General features: G+C 47.0%; 1 protein-coding gene and 1 long non-coding RNA gene across 5 annotated transcripts in view; one reads left to right on the forward strand and one right to left on the reverse strand.

Annotated features, from left to right (window-relative positions):
- GMDS (GDP-mannose 4,6-dehydratase) overlaps positions 1 to 27,767 on the forward strand; it is a 659,281-nt gene that overhangs the window by 626,570 nt on the left and 4,944 nt on the right. The window lies entirely within an intron of this gene.
- Positions 3,984 to 27,467, reverse strand: LOC135365538 (uncharacterized). 2 transcript variants are annotated; one of them, XR_010413541.1, is made up of 8 exons: positions 27,108 to 27,467; positions 12,489 to 12,574; positions 11,940 to 12,098; positions 8,083 to 8,277; positions 7,229 to 7,305; positions 6,577 to 6,759; positions 4,595 to 4,678; positions 3,984 to 4,238 (listed from the first exon to the last, which is right to left on the reverse strand). It is a non-coding gene; the product is annotated as an uncharacterized LOC135365538 (long non-coding RNA). The 2 variants fall into 2 exon arrangements; XR_010413542.1 differs by having other exon boundaries at positions 4,595 to 4,714.

The raw sequence follows: 27,767 nt of genomic DNA on the forward strand, positions 1-27,767 counted from the left end.
GTACTAATTCTATTTTAAATTTTTGAGGAACCTCCTCTTTTCCATAGCAGCTGCACCATTTGACATTACCACCAGCAGTGCTCAAGGATTCCAGTTTCTCCACATCCTTACCAACAGTTATTTTCTGGGTTTTTTTGTTGTTGTTGTTTTTTAAGTAGTATCCATCCTAAATGGGTGTGAGGTAGTATCTTATTATGGTTTTGATTGTGTTTCCGTAACAATTAGCAGTGTTGAGTATCTTTTCATAGCTTATTGGCTATTTGTCTATCTTTGTTGAAGAAATGTCTATTCAAGTCTTTTGCTCATTTTTTTTAACTGGGTTATTTTGTTGTTGAGTTGTAGGAGTTCTTCATACATTCTGAATATTATCCCCCTATCAGATATATGATTTACAAATATTTTCTCCCATTCCGTAGGTTGCCTTTGTTTACTGTGTCCTTTGATGCACAAAATTCTTAAATTTTGATGTAGTCCAGTTTATCTATTTTTATTTTTATTGCCTGTGCTTTTGGTGTCCTAGTCAAGAAATTATTACCAGAGGGGCGCCTGGGTGGCTCAGTCGTTAAGTGTCTGCCTTCGGCTCAGGTCATGATCCCAGGGTCCTGGGATCGAGTCCCGCATCGGGCTCCCTGCTCCGCGGGAACCCTGCTTCTCCCTCTCCCACTCCTCCTGCTTGTATTCCCTCTCTCGCTGTGTCTCTCTCTGTCAAATAAATTAATAAAATATTAAAAAAAAAAAATTATTACCGGATCCGATGTCTAAAACTTTTCCCCTGTTTTCTTCTGACAGTTTTATAATCTTAGCTCTTAAGTTTAGGTCTTCATCCATTTTGAGTCGATTTTTATACATGGTGTAACTTCATTCTTTTGCATGTGGATATCCAGCTTTCCCAACATCATTTGTTTAAGACCATCCTTTCCCCTATTGAATGGTCTTGGTACTCTTGTCAAAAATCATTTGACCATATATGTGAAGGTTTCTTTCTGGGATCTCTATTCTATTCCCTTGGTCTGTTCATACCACACTGTTTTGATTACCATAGCTTAGTAATAAGTTTTGAAGTCAGGAAGTGTGAGACCTCCAGCTTTGTTCCTCTTTTTAAAGATTCTTTTATCTATTCTCAATCCCTTGAGAGTCTATGTGAATTTTAGTATGGATTTCTATTTCTGAAAAAAAAAATCCATTGGGATTTTAATAAGGATTGCATTAAATGTATAGATTTCTTTGGCTACTGTTGTCATCTTAACAATATTAAGTCTTCCAGTCCATGAACACGGGATGTCTTTCCATTTATTTATGTCTTTTGCACTTGTTTTTGAAGCCCCGTTATAAGCACAGCACCATCTTTGATCATGGGAAAAGGAAAAATTTAATATTTTTCCTAGAGTAGCTTACAGTCCAATTTGAAGAAGACAAATGATAGAATAAGTCAAGAGCACCAAAATCAGAGAGGGAGACAAACTGTAAGAGACTCTTAACTCTAGGAAACAAACTGAGGGTTGCTAGAGGGGAGGTGGGTAGAGGGAATGGGTAACTGGGTGATGGGCATTAAGGCGGGCACGTGATGTGATGAACACTGGGGGTTATATGCAACTGATGAATCAGTGACTCTACCTCTGAAATTAATAATACACTCACTGTATGTTATTAATTGAATTTAAATAATTTTTTTTAAAGTAAGTTAAGAGCATAGATGAGAAATGACACCAGTTGATGCCATGAGGGTCAGAGGAGGAAAGCCTGTCTGACCAGCCCTGGGACCCCTGGGCGACTGACGGGAGTGGCACAAACTGAGGAAAGAAGCAGTAAAGCCAGGGATCCAATGGGTTGGTGATCTGAATGACCAAAAGTGGACTGGAAAGCTAAAATAAAAAGAAGCAAGCCTGAGAGATCAAGGGGAAGCTTAAGCAGAAATGGACAACCTGGCAGAGATGGGGCAGGAGGCCAAAGCGGCACCCTGTGTGTGTGTATGTGTGGGAAGCAGCCTTTGCACATCAGGACAAACAGCAAAATAGAGACAGAAGGAGACCGTAAACCATTTCTGAGCTGGCAGACAAACAAACAAACAAAAACCAGTTTCTTAGGAAACTTACTACTGATCTCAGATCTGCCAGTTCGACCAAGAATATGCTCAGATTAATGTCTCGGAATTCTGTATCACTATTAGTAAAAAGAACATAAAACAAGGAACTTTTGGTTCCGGGCATGTACAGTGCAAAGGATAGCCAGTTGAGCATGTGATGTTGAAGTTCACGGCGTTTTTGTGCCAATGCAGGCTTGGAAAAAAGGCATCTGTGCAGTTGTTTGTTCAAGACAGGAAGGAGGATGGGCGCCTGGGTGGCTCAGTTGGTTAAGCGACTGCCTTCGGCTCAGGTCATGATCCTGGAGTCCCTGGATCGAGTCCCGCATCGGGCTCCCTGCTCGGCAGGGAGTCTGCTTCTCCCTCTGACGTCCCCCCTCTCATGTGCTCTCTCTCATTCTCTCTCTCTCAAATAAATAAATAAAATCTTTAAAAAAAAAAAAAAAAGACAGGAAGGAGGAATGATTCTGTCCTGATGATGATTATGAAGCGCCCGGCTCTAGGGGATTTTCTCTTCTGTTATCTCATCTAGTCCTCCTTACAGCTCTGTGGGGCAGAGATCATGGCTTCATTCTCAAGACGAACAGAGATTGGGGCGCCTGGGGGGCTCAGTCGGTTAAGCGTCTGACTCTTGGTTTGGGCTCAGGTCACCATCTCAGGGTTGTGAGATCCAGCCCCATGACGAGACCCCCCTAGTCAGGCTCTGCACTCAGTGGGGAGTCTGCTTGAGATTCCCTCTCTCTCCGTCTCTCTCTCTCTCCTCTAAAATAAATAAATAGAATCTTTTAAACAAATAAAGACGAACAGGGAGGTGCAGAGAGACTGTCCCAGAAACATGGAGCGCTGAGCAGTCACACCTCTCTAACACTACCTGTCTAACACTACCTAAGGGCCACAGCCACATCCACTTTCTCCGAGGTCAGAAATGGGGCAGGAGTAACAAGTCTGGCCTCCGCAGAACCCAGGCTTCAGATCTCCTGGGCAAGAGACCCACGTGTGTTCTAATCCCCGATCACAGACATGCGCAGCTGCTGTTTAACTTAAAGGAGGTTGTGCACACAGCATAGTCAGAGCCTTGGTGACATAAGGCCCAGAAATTGAGGCTCATGGAGCATCCTGGAAGGGAGTTAGTTCCAGGAGAATGTCTTCTTCCCCGAAGATCAGAAATGAAAATCGAAGAACGTGAGCGTAAGGACAGCGTAAGACAGCCCATGAGAAGAGTGCACCAGGCCTTAGCAGTTGACTCCAGAGCACTCCCTTAGATCAGCCTGACTCTTTGAACTCATCACTGAGTGCTCCTAACCCGCATGACAGGAGTGAGCTAGGACATGATGAGAACAAGCCATGGGGGTGAGTGTAGACTGCTGCCTACGTGCCACGGCAGGCCCAAGTCTGCCAGCCCCAAAGTGGCTCCTTGCCTGATTAGATCTAAGGGGAGTATGCACACTGTTAATGGTGGTGAAACCCAGCATGGCCGTAATTATTGAGATAAGTTGCTCAGAGGGAAGCATGTACCTGTTGAATGCCAAGCCTTGTTTTCATCCCAGAAAGGGTCCAAGAAAGCCACTCACCAATTTTCAAGGTCGATCTGGTTCTGTCACAGGCAGTGGAGCTGGTCCTGCCTCCCCAGGGGGGCCTGGCAAGGTCACCAGCTGCTTTTCTGTTTCATTTGCTCATTTTGTTCCCAATCTAACAAGACTGCCATCATTCTCTAAAACATGTAATCAATAGGCAGTGAGTTCAGAGGGGTTTTCCCCTCTGTCCTTGTATTTTATCCTACTTGGTGATTAAAATGAAATAAGAATTGGCAGGCTCCTTGGAGCCTTTCTGGTTCTACCTGGTTACTAATGGATATCTCACATATTCTTTTTCTTTTTTTAAAGATTTTATTTATTTATTTGAGAGAGAGAGCACGGAAGAGAGCACAAGTGGAGGGGGAGGGGCAGATGGCGAGGGAGAAGCAAGCTTCCCGCTGAGCAGGGAGCCCGATGCAGGACTCGATCCCAGGACCCCAACATCATGACCTGAGCCGAAGGCAATGCTTGACCGACTGAGCCACCCGGGCACCCCTCACATGTTCTTAGATAGGTGCCACCGTACCCAGCCATCACAGCCCACGGGGGGGAGTGTGACAGTACTTCAAGGAGCCTCTTCCCATCTGTAAAGAAAGAAATTAATGTAGAGTTACTAGTTGTTTTTTCCTGGCATGGAGCTTGGTCATTAAGAATGCTGTCAGAAGGCAGGTGTTAGAGGCGAGTGCGGAAGTTCATCCTTCCCATCTTTGCGGGCTCACAGCTGCCCTGATGGTTAAAACTCTTTGGGCTCTGAGTGCAGTCGTCAGCTGTCTCCACACACTGAGGCAAGGGAAGGAAGAGGCTGCAGTCTTGGAGCTGGAGAGCCAAGAGAGGCTGCAGGCTCCAACTCCAGCCCCTGCCCCCTCACAGCTGAAGACCCTGAGGCCACACACAAGTGCTTCGTTACTCACACCCGTCAGACCACCAGGCAGTTACTTACTTAGGACCTTTTTCATAAGGTGAGGTTCAGATTCGCTGGCCAGGAGGTGTGCCGGAAAGTTCATTGTGTTCTTTTTAGGGCTCTCTGAAAGATGAATTTGGGGAACGATGAAGCCAGGAACTGGTCACCCACATAAAGAGATAAAACATGTTAGAACTATTTTCTTAAAGAGGCATTAGGACCGTAATATCTAAGAGGTACCTTTGAATAAAATGTCTTTATTAGAGAAGGATGCAATAAACTTTCCCTTAGGAATAAAGAAGAGATGGTTTGGAAAGAAGAACCTACTATGGTAACTGGCCTTTTGTTTGAGAATGAGTTGGAATGTAGCAAAAGAGAAAAAAAAATGCCCTTTGGCCTGCACATAAACAAGATGTAGTAATTAGGGCAAGAACATTTGGATCCCTTGCGTTTGTACCTTGTGTAACACCCTTTCATCTTACAAGGTGCAATAATAGAGGATTTCAGTTCCTCTAGGAATCTTAGTTTAATGAATGCATTATTAGGAAAATTAAAATGTATTGTTACTTGTGCTCTACAAGAAGCTAGGTACACTGTTAACAAACATTTTTAATGTTGGCACATGAGTATAATGTGTTAAACTGAGGCTGAGAAATTATCAGATAGTCTGATCTCCCAAATTGACCTCTGAGACTGAGTTTTCTCATCTGTTAAGAAGTGAATGATGCATACTTGAAACATGGGTTGAGATTAGTCATAGAAAGACTGTACACAAACCCCACCGTGCGATAGTGTCATTTCTTCCTAGTACCCAGGTTTATTTGCTGGGAGCTGCATCACAAGATTCCAAAACAGGACCCTAAAGGCCAGAAAGGTTAGTGCACACCTGTGCTGGTGAAGTCCAATTTTATGGCAAGTGATTTTTAGCATAATCTGAAACCTAGCATGTGAATAGTATTCTGCAGCAATATTCTAAGTTAACACTTCTTTTAAAAATAAGAATTGTAATTACATTTGTGTATTTTAAAAGCCTGTCTTAAAAAAAGCTCACGTTCCCTCCAGTTCTGATTCTGTATAGTGTTTTCTTTATAGCCGTTATATCTGGAAATGTAGAGCAATAAATTCCAAGAAGAGCTCTAGGGAGAAGACCGTCTATGTTTTAGATCCTTTATCAGCAAGGACTCTGCCCCAGCCAGCAGGAATATTAAACCAGGAGGCAGCGGCCAGCGATCGCCACAATATTTTTACACTTAGACCAATAAAATGCAGCTATGTTACAAGAATGATTTCATTTAAAATTGTTTAGAGTTGCAGTGTTTCATTATTTGGGAGTGGTAATTAGCTAAGCTACCTGTGCATTAAAGGATTAGGAAACTAACAGATCTGACAATTCTCTATGCAAAACAGCTTTGCATTTTTGTTGAGGAAGCAGGAATCATACTTCTCCTTGTATAGAGGAAAATTTTTTTTTTATTTTATTTTGTATAGAGGAAAATTTAACTGTATATTTTTAACATTTGTTCAAAACTTTCTTAACTAGAATAGCAAGGAATAAAAGTTTAGCAGAAGTGATGCTTTTTGTATGTTTTTCTCACATATTCAGTAACATTGTGTTGCTAGTTACAAAATTGAGCCGTTCCTTATGGAGCAGCCCTCAATAGTGATATAAAAACAAGCCGTAGAGCCTCCCGTGTTACTGAATGCAGCTCCGTAGACAGTTTCAAATAAGTAAGGAACTGGGAAAGCGTGGAATTGGAGAGAAAGGTTTTCTTCAGATCAAACTAGATGTTGAGATGTGCAGGTATGTTAGGAGGTGGGACTTACTATGATATCCTTTCACACAGAATAACCACACTGCTTACATCGTCACTTTGAAAGAATAATAGTAGGAAAATCCTGAGAAGAGAGGATACCATTGCCCAAATTATCGAGCTCCAGGCCCGTTCTCATCAAATCAGTCTTTCCTTCCGTAAAACAAGGAATCTGATCCCTCTTTCAGGAAATAGATCTTGAGCACTCACTGTAGGCAGAATATGTGGCATTCACGTGCAGTATGGCTAGTGGGGCAATGAGCCCCCCCGCATCAGGGATGCAGGGGATTGGAGCCGTGTCGGGGGAAGAGCGTAGAGCTGCCCGAGGTCGAGGGAAGGCCAGGTCACTTCGGATCGGCGTGCTCTGGGAAGAGGTGGCATCTAAGCTGGTTCCTGAGGAATGGGTATGATGTGAGTAGGTCCAGATGGAGAGAAGGACATCCCAAGAAGAAGGAATGGCTTGTCCTTCCCACCCTGGCCTGAGAAGGTTTCCATGACTCTGCAGGACTCAGCCCAGACACCCTCTCCTCTGCAAAGCCTGTCTGTCCCATGACATGAAAGAGTGGGTACCCACCCCCCCTCCCTTTTTTCCTCCACTGTCCCCACTAACAACCCCGGTCACTGAGCTACTGTGATTGGCTTACAGGTCTATCTCCCCAACCATTCTGTGTGCAGCTAAAGGCACTGCAGTTTGTCTCAGTAACCGGAGTCTCAGCCACATGGATGCTTCCAAACCCTTCAGCCTACTGGGGACTGTTTTTAAAATAAAAAAACAAAACAAAACAAAAAAAACCCTGCTCAAATTCCTGTCCCTGCATGCCGAGGGCATCTTGGTGTTTCTCCCAGCAGTTGTGTGAATTACCTGGCTTCAGGGACTCTCATGTTTCCATGGGGCTCTCCATCCTTGTCTGGATCTCCTGCATCTGCCATTTCCCACATCTATAGCAAATAAGCCATCTGTAATTTCGAGGATGTGGCAGACAGGCTCTATCTTAATGAATAAGACAGTTTAAAATCATATCTTGGACAGGCTGGTTCTCCCAAGTCCCTTGTCATTGCTCCCTGTGCAACACTAGTTCTCTCGGGAGAGGGATCAAGCTTCTGTCCCTCTGGCACCTGCTCAGCTCCCTCACCAGGTCTTGTTATCTTTATGCAAAGCCTTTTTTAAAAAAAAGGTTTTATTGGGGCGCCTGGGTGGCTCAGTTGGTTAAGCGACTGCCTTCGGCTCAGGTCATGATCCTGGAGTCCCTGGATCGAGTCCCGCATGGGGCTCCCTGCTTGGCAGGGAGTCTCCTTCTCCCTCTGACCCTCCCTCCTCTCATGTGCTTGCTCTCTCTCATTCTCTCTCTCTCAAATAAATAAATAAAATCTTTAAAAATAAATAAATAAATAAATAAATAAATAAATAAATAAAGATTTTATTTATTTGAGAGCGTGGGTGAGAGGCAGAGGGAGAGAGAAACTGAAGCAGACCCCGCACTGAGCACAAAGCCCAACCTGGGGCTCGATCCCACAACTGGGAAATCATGACCTGAGCCGAAACCAAGAGTCGGATGCTCAACCGACTAAGCCACCCAGGCGCCCCTGCAAAGTCCTTTCCTACTCAACTCCCACCTAGCCAGGCCAGGGAAGGGGCAGGAGGCCTGACCTCCCCTGCCCACGGGAACCATCAAGGTGATCTGTTTGGCTGATTGAGACCCACAGGTTCTCGCTTACCTAGCTCATGAAGTAACCTCCCCACTCCAGCCTCGTGGCGTTTAGCTGTGTACGTTCAGCGTGCAGTACATGGAATGTGGTGGGCATGCGATTAATGCTTCTTCATTAGATTTCTAGATTCGGGAAGGTGGTAGAGTCCTGAGTATGTGTGTGCTTCCTGGTCGGTCCAACCTCTCCTGAATGCAGGGAATAAACCTGGAAAAGTGGGTTGGAATCGAACTGTCAAAGATACTGGAAGTCAGAGGAAGAATTTGGATTTTATTTGGCAACTAATAGACTTCTCTAACTGAGGGAATGTCACAAAGAGCTTCTGAAAGAATGAGTAGCATCCCAGGGAAAGAAGGGACACTGGAGCCAGGGAGACATTGGTCTTTGAAGGAGGAGGGGACTGTCGTCATCCAAGTACATGGGATCTGAAGGCCGTGGAAGGAAAATCTGAGAGCAAAAGATTTGAAAATGAATGATGTGGGCAAAATATAGAAGAAAGAACTAAAGTTGACCAGAATTTTAAGGGAGGGAGAGGCCAGTAATGGTTCCAGTGCAAGAGGAAAGGGAACAGGTGTATTTAGTAGGGGGCATATATTGACTTCATTTTAAGCATTCCTGTATCCATTCAGCAGCTGCCAAGCACAGTGCTAGATCCTGAAGATAGAGACGACTGAGAAAGGCACACTTCTGCCCCTCATGGAGCTTACATTTTAGGGAGGCTGACAGTAGAACAAGAAACTAATTGACAAAGTAAGTACAGACTGTGAAAAAGCTGTGAAGAGGGACATGAAGAGGGGACGCTGGGACGGCGAGAAGCAGGGGACGACTTCTGGGGTGGGGGGCTGTGCTCAGGAGGGCATCCTCACAGTGCACGGGTCCCCGCAAACGGGCAAAGAACACTTTCTGCCCGCGTGCAGCTTTCTCTCTCTCATTCCACTGGGGGAAAGAAGCTCAGTGGTTAAAAGCAAAGGGCTTAGGAGTAAAGCAGGCCAGAAGTTGAAGCTCATCGCCCTCCACCCCCACTCACCCCTCTGTGACTTTAGGCCACTTACTGACTCCCAGTTTCCTCGTCTGCAAAATGGAGAGCATATCTAGCCCCTGAAGTGACAGGAAGAATGAGCCACTGTAATGGATTGAAACCACAGAGTGAGTGTGCAGGAGTGGTAGCTGCGGAGAGCGTGGTGGCCCGGGGCGCAGAGGCACCTGGCGAGCAGAGCGGTGCGGGGGGCCATGCCCACGCGTGGGTGCAGCGTCCCGGAGGCTTGCACGGACGCAGCAGTGGTGCCATGAAAACACACTGAGCACAGGACAATGAAGTACAAGGCGGTGAGAAAAGCAGGAGCGAGGGGCAGTCAGGGACAGGTCTTGAGCTGATCGGGGAGTTCAGCTTAGCTGCTCTTTGGCCCTTTTCTGGAAATTGAGAGGAGAAGCAGGAGGCTTGGGGGGCCATGTTGAGGGGAGAGTTGGAAGCCGGGCAGGGGGTCTCACGGTGGTAATTTACCAGTGCGGCTCACAGGCCCCCAGTCACAGCCGTAGTGGGGGCACCCGGGGCTGAAGGGTATCCACATGCATGCTGTAACTCACATGTTGCCTCAAGGTGGGACTGGGGGTCCCAGCTGGCAGGTGAGGGTCTTCCTGGAGTTGGTCCCTGGGGGAAAGGCAGCATATCATCAGCCTAGAGGCTGCAGGCTAAGTGTTGGTGCTGTGGGCGTGAGCCTGCCAGGCCTGGCCTGCACAGCTGGAGGATGTCCAGGGAGGAGCTCGAGGTTGCCAGGGGAGCAGGCAGGAAATACGGAGTCAGGACCCAGCAGGATGCCTGCCATGGGGCTGGGCCTCAGGGCTGGGAGGATAGGCCTCCGAGGAAGCTGGGAGCTCGAGGGGGGCTGTAAGCCCTGGGAGCGGGTCGCTGAGGCAGAATCCGGACGTGGTCTTCAGGGAGTGCTCACCTTCAGGGGGTTCTCCTTTGTGCTCGTCAGGGTTTTAAAAGGACTTTTGCAGGCTCCACTTGCCTCCTTTAAACAGCTTGGGAGCCACTTGGTGATGGGAGTAATTGAAGCAAGAGAACCTCAAGGGAAGGGCAGACCTGGAAGTGTCCAGCTAAACTGTGGACAGGCGGGGCTGCATTTTAAGGAGAGGGGCCATTTTTCCTTATAATATCTACCGTGTACCCAGAAGTGGGCTGGGTCCCAGCGACACCAAACTAAGACCTCAAAATGCATATGGGTCTGAGGGAGTGATTCTAGGACAGCTTTTCTGAGGAGCCCCCTCAGAAATTCTGATTCCTTCGGCCTAGCTAAGGATCCTGCCAACTCCACTTCTAACAAAATCCACAAATTTGCTGAGGAACACTTGATTTCTCTGAGGAGACAAAGATCAAGAAAGGTAACCAGATAAGAAAAGGAAAGAAACCACCGACTTGCTCGGCCTGATGCCACCTCCTCAGCAGCCACCCCGAGGATGTAGCTGGGTCCACTCTTTCAGGGCCAGAGGTGGTGGTTAAAAGCCCCTGAAGAGTCCCCCTAAGCAGCTATTCCAAAACAGGAAAAAAAAATAACAGAAAGAGAAGAAAAAGCTCAGAGTGAGGAGGGGGTGTTACGTGAGGAACACAGGTGAGGGGCTGTGTGTGGCTGGCTGTTCCTGGTGTGCATTAGGATCAGAGTCATCCCGCCCCGAGCACCACTGAGTCCCACTGACTTCCTGTGGGGCTCTAGTGACAGCCCCTGCTGGGCCCCCACTCACCCACCTCCTGACGGGACTGGCACAGCCACGCTACCAGCAGGTCATGAAGGCCAATTCTATAAAATCGAAATATCACACTGTGTTTCTCCTCATAAGGACGAATAAACACACTTCGTTTATCACTCGAGAGTATGGTCGCCAGGAAACCCAGTTCTGCAGCCCAGAGCACAAGGCCAGCTTGGCCTTAACCTGAGGAGAGGGGAGTATTTTGAAGGTATAAAAGGAGAAAGTTATTTTCTCCCCCCACAAAGCCAAGCATTTCAGACAGGCCAGAAGAACAGTTACAGAACTGATGACAAGGAAATAAGCTGAAATGAGCCAGATTCAGAGACATGCAGCCTGCCGCTGTCCCCCGGTATCTAGAGAGCATGACTTCCACGCAGAGAGCCGTGTGGGGCGCAGAGTGGCCCTCCTTAGCGGGTAACCAGACAGAAAGGACAGGAAATCCCAAAGGAGTAGGCGGGGTCAGGGCCTTCTTGTGGGCGCTGAGGAACTTTCTAACGTGTTTCGCATCATTTGGGGGAGAAAGATGTGTTGGGTTGTTGGCAGCATTTCTATTTCCCCTTCATGAAGGTAAGCCAGAGAAATGCAAGGAGCCCCCATGACATATATAAAATATTAAACAGAAGGTTGGCCAATATTTTAAAGCCTCTGCTGCGAGTGGCTCCTTCAGAAGGAAAGGAGAGAGAAGCTGTTCGGGAGAAATGAGCTGTGAGCACCGGGCCACCGGAGCGTGATGCTCTGAGTCTTCAGGCCTGAGCTCATCTGCCAGGATGGCTAATGCGTCTTTTCATCCTCTACCCTCTGTGCCTCCTTGGATGCTACGCCCTTGCCAGGGCTCCAGTTAGAGGGATGGTGGCGCAAGAAGCACTGAGTCAACCTGATAAAGATCAAAGTGGCCCTTCAGGTTCTGCCACAGGCTCGAGTCAGGCAGGCACTCACTGGGCTGTGAGGTGCCCTGACCCTGGTTGAAGTATCTCGCTCCTCTGAGAGGGAGAAGGTAAATCTTCTCTCCTAAAAGACCTCCTCTGTTCCATGCCCCCGCGGCACTTGCTGCGTGCCATTAGTTGGCCTCCATTTATTTTTGCTAACTTGGTGATAGTGACTTAGGTTATCCCATGGGAACTTACCGTATCCGGTCCCACTCTCGTCCTCCAGAAACTCCAGGGTGACTACAAGTGGATGAGGACCCGAGTGAGCCCAGGGGTTCCTTCTGGGCCTCTGGGCTCTGGAACTGCTGACAGAGGCTGTCTGTGCTGCTCTGGAGTCCAGCCCTTTCCCAGGACGCCCTAAAATGAGTCCAATCTGATCACCAGCCCCTAGGTAGTCAACACGCTCCCCAAGTGGATCGCTGAGGCCACCCCCAGGCAGAGGGTCTGACGAGTACCCAGAGGAAGAAATGTATCCAGGGATCTTTCTTGACAAAGCTATAAATAAATCCTTACATCCCGGATTCACTGCCACGTGTAGCAGTTTCCCTCACCCCACCCTCAGGGTTCTCTGACCAGCCAGCTCCCTACCATCACAGGGTCCTAGCCCGAGCTGCTTCCCCCACTTGGATTGCTTCCCCAGGGTCTCCCGTAGCTGGCTCCTCCTTGTCAGTCAGCACTCTGCCGGAACATCACCTGGTCAGCATCACTGACCCCCCTTACTCAACATTATTTTCATCCTGGTCCTACCTTCCTCCCTGCTCGTTTGCTTCCAGCCAGCACCCCCGTGGTGGAGCCCGAGCTGCCAGCTGTCTCGTTGGCTGCTGTGTGAGGTGCTGTGGGGACACAAAGGTGGATTCGGGGTAACAAAGAAGATGGTGGGAATGATTTCGGGGCATAGGGAGACAGCCAGGACTTGAAGAGAGGAGGAGAATGAGCATGTGTGGAGGGCCTTATGTGACAAGCACTCAAGCCCTCACATCCTTACTGCAGCTCCAGGGTGTGGTACGAGTGAGGAGACGGAGACTCATCTAGTGAATGGTGAATCTAGTTTTTCAGCCTAAGTCTCTCTGCCCCCAAGTCCCATGAGCTTTTACAGGGGTATGGTTTAAATAAAGGAAGAGGAAGAGCGAGAATATGACAGGCTATGGGGAACTAACCGTATGATGAAAGGGGGCAGCCCATCGCTCCAGTCAGAGGTTTCAGTGGGGGCTTTAAAGAACCAGCCCCGAGGCCTGAAATGGCCTCCAATGCATCTTGCTAAGCCTCTAGGCCCCGATGGAGCCTTCGAGTTTTACCCTGACAGTAGCCGCAATTTGTGGAGGGCCTGCTCAACATCAGGCACTGTTCTAAGCACTTACAGTATCTCTAATCTTTATTACTGGCAGATAGAATATTACAGGTTTATAAATTATAAAACTGAGGCTCGGGTAGTGAGTGACAGCGCTGGGATTCAGCTGAGGCCAGCTCCACACGTCACTCTAAACCAGCCCCGACGACTGTGCGCCCGGGGTCCCCAGCCAGCACGAGGTGGGAGTTCCATTCCACGCTGCCCCCAGCCATCCCAAACTGCAAGTCGCAGAAGATTCTGTAACACCTTTGCGCCCTTCAGCTCCTGATCTGACACCTACACTATCTTTACCTTTGCCCTTTGCCGTCCTCCCTCCCACTCATTGTTCACAACCCAGCTCAGGGAGCGTTTACTCTGTTACTCTGTTTACTCTTGGTCCCCGCAGAGCTGCGGTCCCCTCCTCTAGCCCACTGTGAAGGTTGCTCATCCTGGTTCCAGAGGGACAACGCTAAGACCAGACCTCCCATTAGTGATGAGCTAATTACCTGGTCCGGAGTCGGAGAGATGGGGCTTTGAATTATTGATTTGTGCAGGTGCCTCGGTGACAGGCTTACCCCAGGGCAATTTTAAGGCCACCAAAATGCTCATTGTCCTCCCCTTTCTCGTCCCTCTTCAGGTCTCAAGCCTGTCCCTACTCCCTGCACTCATGTGGCCTCCCTCTCTGTTCACCTGCTCCGTCGCCCACTCTGGGCTGTGGCACACATCAGATGATACGCCATGAGCTCGCTGGTCTCTACCACAGGACCTTGAGCTTCTCGAAGGCCGGGTGATTATGGCTACTGAGTGCATGGATGGCTGAATGTTGCCAAGATTACATGAGAAAATAGGCCAAAAGGTCCTAGTAAAGCGCTACACAGCTGTTGTTTTGTGAGAAATATTACTGTTGTTATTACTATTACTAAGATGGTGATAATTAGACGTCCCCCTTTCTTTCTGAGCTCTCACTGTCCAAACTCCAGAACTAAGTCAATTTGGATAAAGTCTTTAGATACACGTGTTCTCCAGACCTGCTCTCGCCTTCGCTACCCAGACCCTGAAACTGAAAAGGTATGCACCCTGAGGAACAGTTGTGTTTCTGTTAGTCACGGTCATGGTGGTGGCATAAATAAGACCAGACAACTCTTTTGAATTCTGTGAGTTGAAGTCTTTTCATAGAAAAGGGTATTCTGAGGGGGTCAGATACTGAGCAAAGGCCATTTGGAAGTTTCCCAAACTCACAGAGTTCCCATGTCAGGCGTCTCTTACTATTCCTTGTGGTCCTAGAAAGCCAACAGTTCCTAGAAGATTCCACCCCAAAGCCTTGTTCTGCCGGGGGACGTCCACCGGGAGTCTCACAGCCTAGTAATGTCAGGGGGGCACAGACTGGAAAGAATTCTTCCACAGGCAAATTGCCCACTGGTCTGTGTTTCAGCTGCTTACAAAGTCCATGATCATGACCATTCCTGATGGTGCTTGATGGAGCCGAGAGTTGTGTTTTTTAGAAAATGACATTTTTTCATAGGAACCTAAACAAGATACTTTATCTTCAAACCTCTTATAAAACCTTTCACCCCCAGCTGGAGAAGAACAATGAATTCACTTTTGCTGTAAAAGCCACGGCTGCATCAAACTTTTTCACAGTGTGCTGTTTTGACATCAAGTGCCATGTGCTTATGCGGTGTGGTATCTCCTGATATGCCCCCTTTTTGTTCTGACCCACGTTTCTGCTCCCGAATCTGCTCCAATGTACAACCTACACAGGCAGGCTAACCAACAGTTTTAGTGTTTCTGGACCTCTATTGAGTGCACGTATAGTCCCCTTCCGTTAGGTCTTCAACAAGTTCTCCGGGGTGGGACTTCATCCCCGTCAAGGGCCTCCGCTTGCTGGGAACGCGTGACTCGTGGTACACATCAGCTGTCAGCCCACTTACTAAATGGAGAAGAAGGGGGGGAGTCTAGAGAAATGAGCTAATTACCTGGTCCGGAGTCGGAGAGACGGGGCTTTGAATCCAGGCTCTACCACGAATGGACGCTGGGCACGTCACTTCACCTAGCAGAGCCTCCCTTCCCTCACGGAGCTCACAGGACTCTTAGAAGGTTTAACAGTACGAGGTATGTAAAGTGCTTAGCGCATAGCTCGGACGAGGGGTTACTGTCAGCTCAGAGGGTTCCCCAAGTCCCCCAGCCCTAAACTAGTCATTGGGCCCAGAGCCATTCTGGAGGGAATGGCAGCCAGAAGTGCTCCACATCTGAGTCCCGGATGGCCGGGGCTGGGGAGCGGGGGCGGCTCCCTGGCCCACTGAAGAGGGGACCTCCCTTGAGAGCCCCCTGAGTAGAGGCTTCCTGACCCGGCAACACTCCATACATTTGATGATGATTTGCGTCCGTGGGAAACGTATTCCCGTACCTTCCCCACTATTTATTTACCCTGAAGGTGCCGCAGTGACATGCACAGCTCTGGGCAGTAAGATACGGCAGGTGTGCACTTCACAGCCGCAAGAGAGCTGAGAGCACTCAGGCTGGCCAGGTTATATGGAAAGCTCCCCAAATGTCCACGGGTGCTTTCCTGAGGAGAGTTTGGAGGCCCAGTTCCCTCTGGGCCTCGTGCCGCACGCCACCACCCAAACTCATGCCTCCACCCTCGGGTCACTTGCCTCCTAACCAGCGCCCTCTGCGCGGAGCCTTCCAGCCTCCCTGGACCGCAGAGGCCCCTGCCACCTGACTGTGCACCAAGTCCCCAGCTCCCCGCCACGTCCTGGCTTCACCGGGAGTAGAACGCGCAGTGCGGTGCTGAGGCTAAGCCAGCCCCAGCCCCGCGGGAGCAGAACTCACGAGCGGCTGCTTCTGCCGTCGAGGCCGTTGTGCATCAGTGAGCCGTCGTTAGGCAAGGAGATGCCACCCAGCGTCCCTAAGGGTTGATGCAAGGAACGCAGCGCTGGGCATGCACCAGCAATCCGAGCCCAGGAGCAAGCAGGAGCTTAGAAAAGGGACCTTGAAAATTCTTCCAGTCCCTCCCTTCCCTCATTGACATTTGAGGAAAGCTCAAGTGACGGAACTCCTGTGGCTGGGCCAGGGCTAGGCCTCACCGCTCTGCTCGCTCCCACATCATCCTGCTTCCCCATACAAAATCCTGGGACGATCAGGTTTGGGCAGGCCTTTCCAGTTCCGAAATCAAACTCCGAAGGAATTGACAGTGGTGCGGTGAGGGCTGCCTGATGCGGCAGTCGGAAGCCCATTCTTAGGGTGATAGTGTTGAGGCCCGGGCTCTGAGCTCCTCCGAACTGGGGGCTCTTCCCTCCACCAAGCACCAACCTTCTAGGAACCTTCATGGGGCTCTGTCTACTTATGTGAGTCTTTGATCCTATGAAGTCTCCGTACGACACAATTGAGGTGTCACAGTAAAACAAAGTGAACGCAACTTTGAAGTGGGTCGCAGTCTTCATTTTTGCCAGCCTTCCAACCCTGACTAGCCCCTTATCAGTCCTGGCCCAATCTTTAGAACACCTCTCTTCCCCACAGCTCAGGAGTCCCGGGACCTTCTAAGTTGGTGTCAATCTGCAAAGATAGGCCTACTTTCAGTGCCAATGAGCTTTTGTAGACTTGATGTGGCCAGAATTCTAGAACCATCCAATACTCTAGTCTTTGTCCCTCTTTCCTGTGTTTATTTGCAGAGTACATCATGCACACCAAAGAAAATGAGGTTCCTGCTTGGTGCTTTTATCAACTTACTGAGCAGGAGAAACAACACAGAGATGTAAACATTCCTGGGACCAATTCCTTGTGGCTTGAGGAATTCACCCCTTGATTTCCTCTGACATTTTGGAGGGTGTCATCTCTGTCATCGTATGGCCCCCTTAGTTATTAAGGATGACACCACAGTGGACACTGCTCTGGAAATGCTACATAGGCGAAGGTTCTAACTGCAGAGTCGTGTCCTAAAGACAGTCCTAGGCAAGGAGAGAAGAGCAAATCAACAGAAGCAGCAGAGGAAGCAGCATCGTTTGGCATTGCTGCCATGGCAGGGGGTTTGGGGAAGGGGTAGGATCTTCATATTTCTATAACCAAGAATTCCTCACTTCTGGATAGGGCTGTTATTTCCAAAGCATTTTCACATACACTCAAGTGTTATTTTAGGCAAGCTGGCAGAGTGCGAACCAAACTCTTGTTTTATCTGCGGACTTTAAAGCCCCGCTCCGCTGTGGGCAGCCGTGCAGCTCAGACTCTGGGCTTTGTCGTGAAGGCCGCTCGGACTGCAAACAGAGCACCTGCCAAGGGTTACTGTGCAGAATGTCACACTTGGAGTCCCCACCAAAGCTTTCATCAAAGCCAACCTGATTATTTTCCACTGCATTTTCCTGAAAGGATGTTATGATTTTCTAGATGTTTGGTGGCTGGCGATAAATCAGGCTTTTATGATGTCATGTGAAAGGCCACCTCTCGGACTTCCTCCTGCCACAAGCCATAGATTAAAAGCGGGGCCGTGTTGGTAGGGCAGAGTGGACGCAGGGTGGCTTAACCCTTTCCTTGCACGTCCTAAGGCATGGCTGAAGCTGTCCGTTAGCTAGGGGTCATGGAAGAAGGTGAGCTGCCTTCCCCTCTCCTTCCTTTCACACGAACCCAGCTGGGGCCTGTGGAAACCGAGCTCCTTTCTCAGAGTTAACCAGACTTCCTCAGCTGAGAGGCTTTGGCATCGAATCAAGATCCAAAACAAGACAGTATGTTCCATGGAATGATATAAGAGAACACAGGTAATTTTACAAAAGGAATCTTTTTAAAGAGTCTCTGTTTGATAATCACGAAAATGAGAGGTTTCCTTGAAAAGGAGATAAAATCTAATGCCGGCGGGGTCGTGATAAAAAGTTACACTCATACTTTGCTGGTAGCATTTGTAAATTCATATAATGTCTTTGAAAGCCATGGAAAGGTCCTCATTCAAGCCCAAATCCTAGGAGTTCCCTATGAATCCTCTTTCCTCCAAATCCAGTCCTTCGGTGAGTCTTCCCTCGGCTCGCCTCCGCGTGCTCGCCTCTCTCGCGGCCTCTCCTCCTGCCCGCTCCTGTCTAGCACGGCGCCCGTGAAAACATCAAACGGGGCAGGTGCCCCCGGCGCCCGGAGCCTCTGGCGGCTCAGAAAACAACCCAAACTCCGTATTGCGGGTAGCAGGCTGCTTAAAGGACTACGCATTTTAAAGCGAAGCCAGGTTCTTTCTCTGTAGAGGAGTGAACCTTTACATACATAGAATTTGGTAAAAAATTGAAAATTCCCGCAAGTTTCAGCGCTGTGTCCCATTCGCTCGAGAACTAGTGGCGAAGAAGAAGGCAGCTTCCAACGAGGGGAGTCAGTAGTGACAGTTTCACTCTGACCAGGATTCTGCTCACACAGGAGGAAGTGAAGGGTGGGGCACCATCTCCGCCGCCCTCGGGAGCTTGAATGTGTCCTCCTTCGGCCAGAAGAGGTCCGGCCCTTCTACCGCACACCCCTGGGTGCCAGCACAGCAGGCCAGGCTCCTGCCCCCTGGCCCCAGGAGGTCCCTTGGGCCCTGTGTCCTACAGGGCCAGGGGTCAGAGTCCTGACTCCTAACTGCAGTAGCCTGGACCTAATCCCTTCAAGGGTGGCCAGATGTTTCTAGGCTGGGTGGCACAAACATGTCAAAGAGTGGCAGCTTTCTTAGGAGGGAAAGGGGTTGGAGCATGCCGGGCAAAAGTCCCTCAGCCACCCTTTTAAACATTTAGCTAAAAGTCCCATACTCACTTTGAAAAATTACACTGCCATCTGAAAATCAGACTTCTGAATTAGTTGAGTTAGCGAACTATACAGTTGTGGCTGGCAGGCTGCAGATACTCTAAGACTAGAGAGTAAAGTCTTGCAAAAAACATGACTTTGCTGGGAAGGGCCTGGGCCCCATGGGAGGAATTACCCAGCAGGCCAGGCATGGTCTGGCCTTTTTTACCTCTCCAACTTCGTCTTGGGCTCTGATCCCCCTCATTCATTTTGTCCATACTCAGTGACCTTTTCTCTGCCCCTCAGACCAGAGGGTTGCTCCCTAAGTTCCGGGTACCTGTGGTGTCCCCAAGAGACCCTCCTGCCTCAGAACTTCTGTTACTGGCTTTTTCTTGTCATTCAAATCTTGGGTCATATGTCACCTCTTTGGGAAGGCCTTCCCCACCCAGCCTCCCCACTCTTTATCCAGCTGGCTTCCTCTTAGGTCTTTGTCTCGCACTCTCAGTAGTGGACATGGTCTTACGCACATCTCCTGTACTCTAGACCGTCTCTCCTGACTGGAACATAAGCTCATGACAACAGCTTGTCCACAGCTACTTCCCTAGCTCTAACACTATAAACATTTGGCAACAAACAACCAAGAGCATATGAAACATTTACAATAATTGGGGAAAAGTAGAATACAAAATCCTGTATACTCTGGTTACAAATATTCAAAAAATGATGATCTAAAAATAGGAGAAGTCAGGTTACATGCAAGGTTAAAGTAACATAAAAGCACGAAAGAAAAACTATAAGACAACCCACTTAAAAAGATTACATTTTCGGGGCACCTGGGTGGCTCAGTCAGTTGAGCGTCAGACTCTTGATTTTGGCTCAGGTCATGATCTCAGGGTCATGAGATCGAGCCCTGCATTGGGCTCCACGCTCAGCACAGTGTCTGCTTGGGATTCTCTCTCTCCATCTCCCTCTGCCCCTCCCCCAATGCACTCTAAATTAATTAATTAATTAATTAAATCTTTTAAAAGAAGATTACATTTTCATCTATGATGTGACTATAAGAAATTAAAAGGATAAGGGTGCCTGGGTGGCTCAGTCGTTAAGCCTCTGCCTTTGGCTCAGGTCATGATCCCGGGGTCCTGGGATTGAGCCCCGCATCGGGCTCCCCATTGGGTTCCCTGCTCAGCAAGGAGCCTGCTTCTCCCTCTCCCACTCCCCCTGCTTGTGTTCCCTCTCTCTCTGTATCCTTCTCTGTCAAATAAATAAATAAAAACCTTTAAAAAAAAAAGAAATTAAAAGGATAGTGTTCCGTATACCTTAGTGATAAAAGCAACAATAGTTAGCCTTAACAGTGTAAAATAAATTAGAAATAGAACTAGCTACATTCCACGTGTCATCTTGAATTCTCACAACCCTGCAAGACAGGTGATGTTTTCCCCATTTTATACCTAATTTAAAACCTGAGGCTCAGAAACACTGAGAAACTTGCCCCCAAGGTCACACAGCTATGTAGTTGAGCTATGATATGAAGCCAGGTCTCTCCAGGGATATCTGTGTGTTGTTGGGTGCCTGAGAACCTTTTGTTAGTGAGATATAAGTTATATACAGTGAAATGCACAGATCTTCAGTATATATTTTGGTCCACTTTGACAAATGCATGCACTCATGTGTGCTACGCTCCCATCAGTAAAGAGAATATCACCCAAGAGTTTCTTCACACACCTTCCCTGTTGATCCTTTTCCCCTATAACCACTGATCTAGTATCTATCACCGTCGATTACATTGCTGGTACTGGCACTTCATACGCATTGAATCATGCTGTATCTACTCTTCTCTGTTCATCTTTCATCGAGCATTGGAGTATGTTGATATTTCCATGTGTTGATAGAGTATTTATTCTTCAGGGACCTTTGTGCCACTCAAATTAATGCAGCATAAAGTATACTGCTCATAGTACTTTTTAGGGAAAGTTTGTGCTACTGAGCATTGTGAGTGCTGGACTAAGAATCAGAAATCCTGGCTTTTAGTCCAAAACCCTACCACTAGATGGCTTTGTGAATTAATCAAGTTATTTGTTTAAATATCTCTATAGATGTGTTCAGGTATAGGATTCTGTTGCTCTGATAAAAATACGAAAGAAAGACTGCCAGGTAACATACAGTCTAGATACCCAGCAGCCTGGTAAACTCTCTATTAACCATGATAATAGGAAACCAAATGAATGGATAGATAAAAATCATAGAAAAGTTAAATATCTGTCTTAATACTCTTCTTTTCTCCATGCCTCTCAAAAACATTACTAACAAATGTCCTCGTAGTTGTCTTAATTTCTCCTCAAATATGAAAGTCCCCAGAGAAACAACCAAAAAACAAGAATTTGGATGTAGTCCGCTGCCTGGTTAGTCCTAGAGTTTCTTGACAAGTTACTGAGGGAATGAATGTTTGAAGGAATCTAGGGGTGTACATTTGAATGTCCCTGTCATATAATTTTTATTTTGGTTGAGAGAAGGATGAATGGATGGATGAATTGAAAGAAGGAAGGAAGGATTACTGAAGTGAGTTTCTTGAATTTGAGTGACCTCTGGTACAATATAAATTGAGAAAAATCCCAAAGGAAAAAATATCTATATTATGGAGGCATTCATATTACTTACCATATTCTTTAGTACTAATATTCCAAGGGAGGGCAGAGCCCTTTCTATGGGGTGGGGCATATTTCCTAACATACTGGAAGGGAACAAGCTGATGGAAAATCACCTTCCCCTGGTGCTATCAGGGGTCTCCTGCGGCCCTAGTCGGCCTTCCCCGAGTGACAAGGTGCCTCCTCTCCACATGCAGGCTGAAGATAAGCTGCAGGACAGAGTTGGGCTTTAACCCCCACAGATACTTTGTACGGTGCTTTCATCCCTAGGAAATAGCCACCTGAAACAGATACAAGATCTCTTGAGTTGCATTTTGAATGTGATTGTCTGGAGATTTAATTAGCTGATGTGTGTAAAGTGCTTTGAGGGTAAAAAGTACGAAGTGGCCAAAGCAAGGCAGCCTGCTTCTCGTGCTCCAGAGTGCCACTTGCCAATTAGGTTACAACAATCTTTAATCGGTCCACTTAAAGGTGCTTTATCTCCTTTCCTCAGGGTTTGTGTCACCTCCTACCAGCATGGGTAAATCTTTACACCCTAGATCCAGTTATTAACAGTAACCAGTAATTTCCAGGGAAGATGGTGCTGGCTTTGAAGCCTGGAATGCTGAGGTCACTAACAATCTTATCTCCCTTTCATTAACTGGCTCTGCATCACAACTGTGAGTCAGCCCCCCATATCAGCTGCTTAGAGTGAAAATCAGTGAAGAAATCGGAACCAAGAGGGCTCCAGTTACAGTTCTTAATCTAGCTTTCCCTGGCTAGATACTCCTGTAAGCACCAGGGATCAAGAAATAAAGCTAACAACAACAACAAAAATGAACTCCGAGATTACGATTATAGATGTAGAACGGGTACAAAAAGCCAGAGTACCTCACCAATGCGTGTGATGCAAGACTACATTCCCAAAATCATAGTGCTTGTTTTATTTAAAGCAACCTATTAAACACCGACCTATGAGTAGACAGCTCCCGCAAAACTACAAGGCACAGCTTCTAAGAAATGCTTTCCTTTGCTCAGCTCACTCAGAGCCTGACTGAACAGGACAGGCCACACAGGCCCCAGGGCCAGAGGGTGCCGATGGCTGGACGGTGCTTGGGACCCCGTCAGAGGTGGCAGGAGAAGCTGGGCCTCAGCGTGGTGTGAATTGTAGGGATCTGTGTGTCCATTCTGTGAAGGAGAATGGACCACTGTCCTCGTCTCTACACGTCTCAAGCATGTCTGCCTGAAGGGACTTTCTCCACAGCATTTTTTAAAAGTATTTAAAAGGAAATTGGTGTGTTTAAGTCCTGTATTTCCCCCACAGGATTGTGTTGTCAGTGTTTCTTATAGAACCCTTTCTGCTTCACGACGTTTCTCTTTTTATGCTAACCATATTTTTAGAGTACATGTAGAAAAGATGCATCTATACATGTCGGCTGCACTATAAATGCCATCAATTGGGTTCTCCCTTAATAAAGTGAATACTTTCTTTACTGACATACAAGAGGACGCCTAAGGAAGACAGTATCCTCATTCACTTGCCATGCTAGGTAGGCTTTTTCAGTAGTGTCTGGGGCATACACGTGGACAGATGTATTTCTTTCCCTTTGTTTGGTAGCTCCTAATAGCTCCTGATTCCGAATGCCAAATGCTATCGATTGAAAATAAGGGGCCCCCAACCCAGAAAAATGGGATCAGTGAGGGGTCACAGGATCCTAGAGACGCCCTCAGGCCCCATCCAGGAGGTCGCTCTAGCACATCCTGAGCCATAACTAACAGGCAGGGCTCACATGCCAGGCCACCAGTGGAGGTGACAGCGGTGATGATGTGAGGGCTTCCAGTCCAGGGTACGTACGTGTCGCCCTGTGCCAAGTGCCTCCCAGCAGCCTCCGCCCGGGGAACTGAGGACAGGGACACAATGCAGGGCCTGCTCACACTGTTTTGCTCCCTTTGCCACTTTATCTCCACTGTCAGGACGCTTGTCGGAGCCGGTGCTGACTGACTCAATTTCCCCGAGGTTGAGCCCGAGCATTGTTTGGGGTCTGACGGCATTCTGTCAGCCCCTGCTGATGGACAGTCCCACTGAGTCCAGCTTCCTGCGCAGACGAGACAGCCTGCTGTTTTCTTCTTGTCTCTTATCACCCCTGTCATTAAAGGAGAGGCCTGGCTTCAACTTCAATTTGTGCTGATACACAGCAGTAAAAGGGAAGAGAGGGGGAAATGCTCATTGCCTTTCTTACTGCCCTGAGATTCACTCCCTGTCTGGGAAGGTTTCAACCAAATGATGTATTTGTGAGCACGTAAGAGTTTAAACTGCCCGGGAGAGACATCCTCTATTGCAAACTTTCTGGGGGAACTCTTCGGTTTCTGTTTTTTCCCATTCTTACCGACTCCCAGCTGCTCATCTTGAGTCTTGACTGGGATATTCTGTGCAACTTTAAAGCTTTTCCATTTTACTGAAGTTTGGTTTGTTTTGGTTTGGTTTTTTGTTTTGTTTTGTTTTTAGCATTTCTTTCTCTCTAAAAAGAAGCCTTTCCCCAAGAGTAAAGTTTTCCTGCTCACTCCACATTAGCATAAAGTTAGATCAAGAACCAAATTTGTTTCATTCTTTTATTCCCTTGGAACCTGAGCTATTCCTCAATTTTGCTTTTTTTTTTTTTTTTTGAAAAGTAGAAGGAAAGAAATGAATACCCAGTGTTACTCACAGTTCCATATTTTAAATTCTTGAAGATGTTTAACCAGGGCTTTCACCCATCTTAGTTTTCCTTATTAACATCCTCTGTCCATACATCTTCTCCTTATTTATAGCACTCAAGAATCAGTTTATTTCAATATGCACATTAGAAATTTAACATCCTGCCAAAAGAGCTCACACTTTCAAAATGTTTCTCCACCTAAACAGATGTTCTTTGCAAACGTCAAAACTGACCTGTTGGGAAACACGGTATCCAACACATAATTTGAAATAAATATTAAAATTTTCCCAACACAACCACAATGAAAAAGGGGAGAGAAAGAACATGATTCTATGACCTTTGAAAAGTTATCCTATGTGATCAATATATTTAATAGCATTCCCCATGGTGATTTTAGGGAAGGTGGGTGGGTGTTAAAGGCATTTAATGTGTTAAATAATGACCAAAATTAAAAAAAGATTGGGGTGCGGGGAGGGGAGGGGAGGAAAGGAGACTAAGCGGTATAATTTAAAGATGTGTTGTTATCTTGATCGAGATAAAAAAAAGGGGGGGGCACCCAGGAGATTTGAGGAAAGGGAACTATAGTTAGAGTAACAGATAATGGCACAGCATGGTCTCTACTTTTCTGGATTTTATGTTAACTACTGTGGGCTCAGGAACTGGCTTAATGACTTTTCCAGGATTTGGTCTGGCCCTTTATCAGTTCACTATAACAAGAACATAAGCCAGGAAAGCCTGAAAAATTGCTGCAGCGAAACATGCCCTCCTACCCTGCTGCTGTTTGCAACCCTGGCCATTGGCACTGGGCCTGTAGGGTTTATGCCCGGACAGAGCTGCCGTCGGAGGACAGCTCTGAAAGGTCCGACCAGTCAACGGTAGTCACGGAGTCCGAGAAAAACTAAGGGGGCTCTAGGCATCCGGACATGCACGTTTTCTCTTTGCTCCTGCTGTTTTGCTGCTGTAAAATGCTCAGCTAAACCTAATTGAATTTGACAATAATAAATCACATGTCGAAACTGTATAGCTCACCTAAGGAATAGCAATGGAAACAGTGAAGACACCAGAAGCCAGAGTTCAGGAAATGTCATATTCACATAGAAATGCTTTAAATTTTTCCCAGAGCTTTATTGTCTCTTTTTTTAAAGGAAAGCTCCAGACCACCCAGTGCACAAAGTCCATTTTGGAAACTGTACATAAAATCTTCTCTTTAATCAGTTCTTGCCCCTGTTGTCATACTATGACTTTAAGCCTATAAATAAAGAAGGAACTGAACTGTCAAAAAGGAAGAAAAGAACAAAATAGATGAATCATTCTTCTCTCTCGTCCTTAGGAGCTGATCACGCCCTAGTGGAGAGGATTTGTGAAATGTAAAAGGAAACTATAATGTGACCTTATCTGCCCCTTTCCATTGCTCCACACGGTCCTGTGAGCAGAGCACTTAATTCCTGATGTCCTTGTAAGAATCCAGCTTCCACAGTCCCATTTCTCTTCATGCTGGTGGAAGCTTTATTTAAAGAAGGGTTCCCACGTCCTTGCTGTCATTCCAGAGTCCTGTGTCGTCCCGTGCCACACTTTCCCCACACCACCCTCGAGGTCTGTCCGCCCTGTGCCCCCCAAACCCTGCAGCCTAAACCATTTACTGTCTCTTTCCTCGAAAGGACACAACAGAAAGAAGTAAGACAGTCCTTCAGGAGAAGTGAAGTGTAAACCAAGCTGGGATGTCCCTAATCTTTCCCTCAGAGTTGCTTGGGGAATAGGCACACTGACTAGTCTAGAGGTTAGCTCACCAGCAGCTGACGTAGAGAGCAGCTGCTTTGTTTTGATGGAACCTCATCCTTTTCCTTCACAAGGTCTCTTGGTCTAATTAAATTTCAGGGAGACAGAGCCTTGGCAGAAGGTTAAAGTAAGCTGCTAGACTGGAATGTAGGAGTTGGGCTCAAAACTAAATTGGGAAGTTTAACTGGGTGCGTCTCTGGTTTCAATGAAATACTTTTACAGTGTATGGTAGCAATGTCTGTTTCTAAGCTTTTGAAAACCATTTTTCTTTTTCCTTAATTGTAGTTCCCTAGTTGTTTTTATATTATGAGCTACTTGTAGAAAAATACAGGAAACATAATTACAATACAAAGCTCCCTTTCCCAAGCCTACTGAGATCACTTGAAGCCAAACTGGGTTTTAGGGTTTTGCTAACTATAAGTTCAGAGCCATGAATTGCATCCTATGCAATGCTGGTTGATTTACAGCAAGTGTTGTGTGATTAAACAATAACCACGTTTCTTCGAGCTATGCAACTGCTATAGAATTGAGGGAGGGCTGTGTTGCTTCATGACGCCACATTTCACAGCTCTTTGGGGAAAAAGAATGAATATCTTTGTGTGACTCTTACAGTAAAATAGAGAAGTATTGTGGAAGTATATACAAGTTTATTTAGGGAAAGGAAAGAAGTAAATTAATTTGTTTTTCCACTTCTATTTCCAGCTCCGTGCAATGTTGAATTGCTAGTTATTAATTTTTGTATCCTACTTTTCCTGAAGAATCTGTATATGGACTGTTCGGACCAGCAGAAATAACTTGTTTTACTATTATTAACACCCTGGAGAGGAAATCAGTACTTCGGTGTATTGTGAAATGCAAAGCCTTTGGGAGTTTGATTTAGTCAAGCCTAAAATGTAATGATGGATGATGTAGAATGAGGGCCGTTGAATGTACCCTGTTAGAGAATGACTCCAAGCATACAGTACAGGAGCCCCCCTCAATTCGAGGCGGGTCCATTCCAAGCCCCACCTCCAGTGAATGCCTGAAACTACCATAGCACCCAACCCTATATATACTATGTTTCTTCCTATATGTACATACCTGTGATAAAGTTTGATTTTATAAATTGGGCACATAAGAGATTAACAACAATAACTAGTAATAAAATAGAACAATTATAACAACATACCATAATAAAAGTTATGTGGCGTCGCTTTCTCAAAATATCTTACTGTACTGTACTCACCCTTTTCCTTGTGAGGATGTGAGATGATAAAATGCCTAGTGACGAGAGGAAGTGAGGGGCGAGAGGTAGGCCTAGGGTTAGGCTACTGCTGACCTTCTGACCGGTTGCCTGCTCTGGACTCAGCGGAACACCCGTCACTGAAACCTCGGGAAGTGACACTGAGGATAAGGCAGGACTACTGGACGTTCATTCAGAAGTAGCACCCAGACACCCTTTGATATAGAAGTGACGGGGAGCACCCGGTCCTGTCCAGCCCCTGATGGCCTTTCCCAGCATGAATCCCCTACGCCTGCCACCTTTCAGGGAATCTGAAGAAAATCACTGGGGCAGGCTTTCAGCTGTAGCTTCATTATCTGTTCCTTTCACTTGATGTAACTGGTTTTAGGTTGTTCTTTAATATTGCGTGTAATGCGAATAGCTTCTCAATGGGGTATTTATCGTGTTTAAAGTTCAGCTGTCTGTCACACTGCCTTCACATTCTTCCGTTTTAAGGACTCATCTTATGCACTATTTGATGAATACATTTGTACAGGGAAAAGCTAAATGTTTATCTCACCCCCCCAAATGGTCTGTTTCAAAGTATGTGTCTTTCCTTTTTCTTCCTTCCTTTCTTCTTTCTTTTCTTCCTCCCTCTCTCCCTCCTTTCCTTCCTCCCTTTCT

This window comes from Mirounga angustirostris, unplaced genomic scaffold, assembly GCF_029215605.1.
Source record: "Mirounga angustirostris isolate CCGP_5_RB_7025 unplaced genomic scaffold, mMirAng1.0.hap1 SCAF_8, whole genome shotgun sequence".
Classification (NCBI taxonomy): domain Eukaryota; kingdom Metazoa; phylum Chordata; class Mammalia; order Carnivora; family Phocidae; genus Mirounga; species Mirounga angustirostris.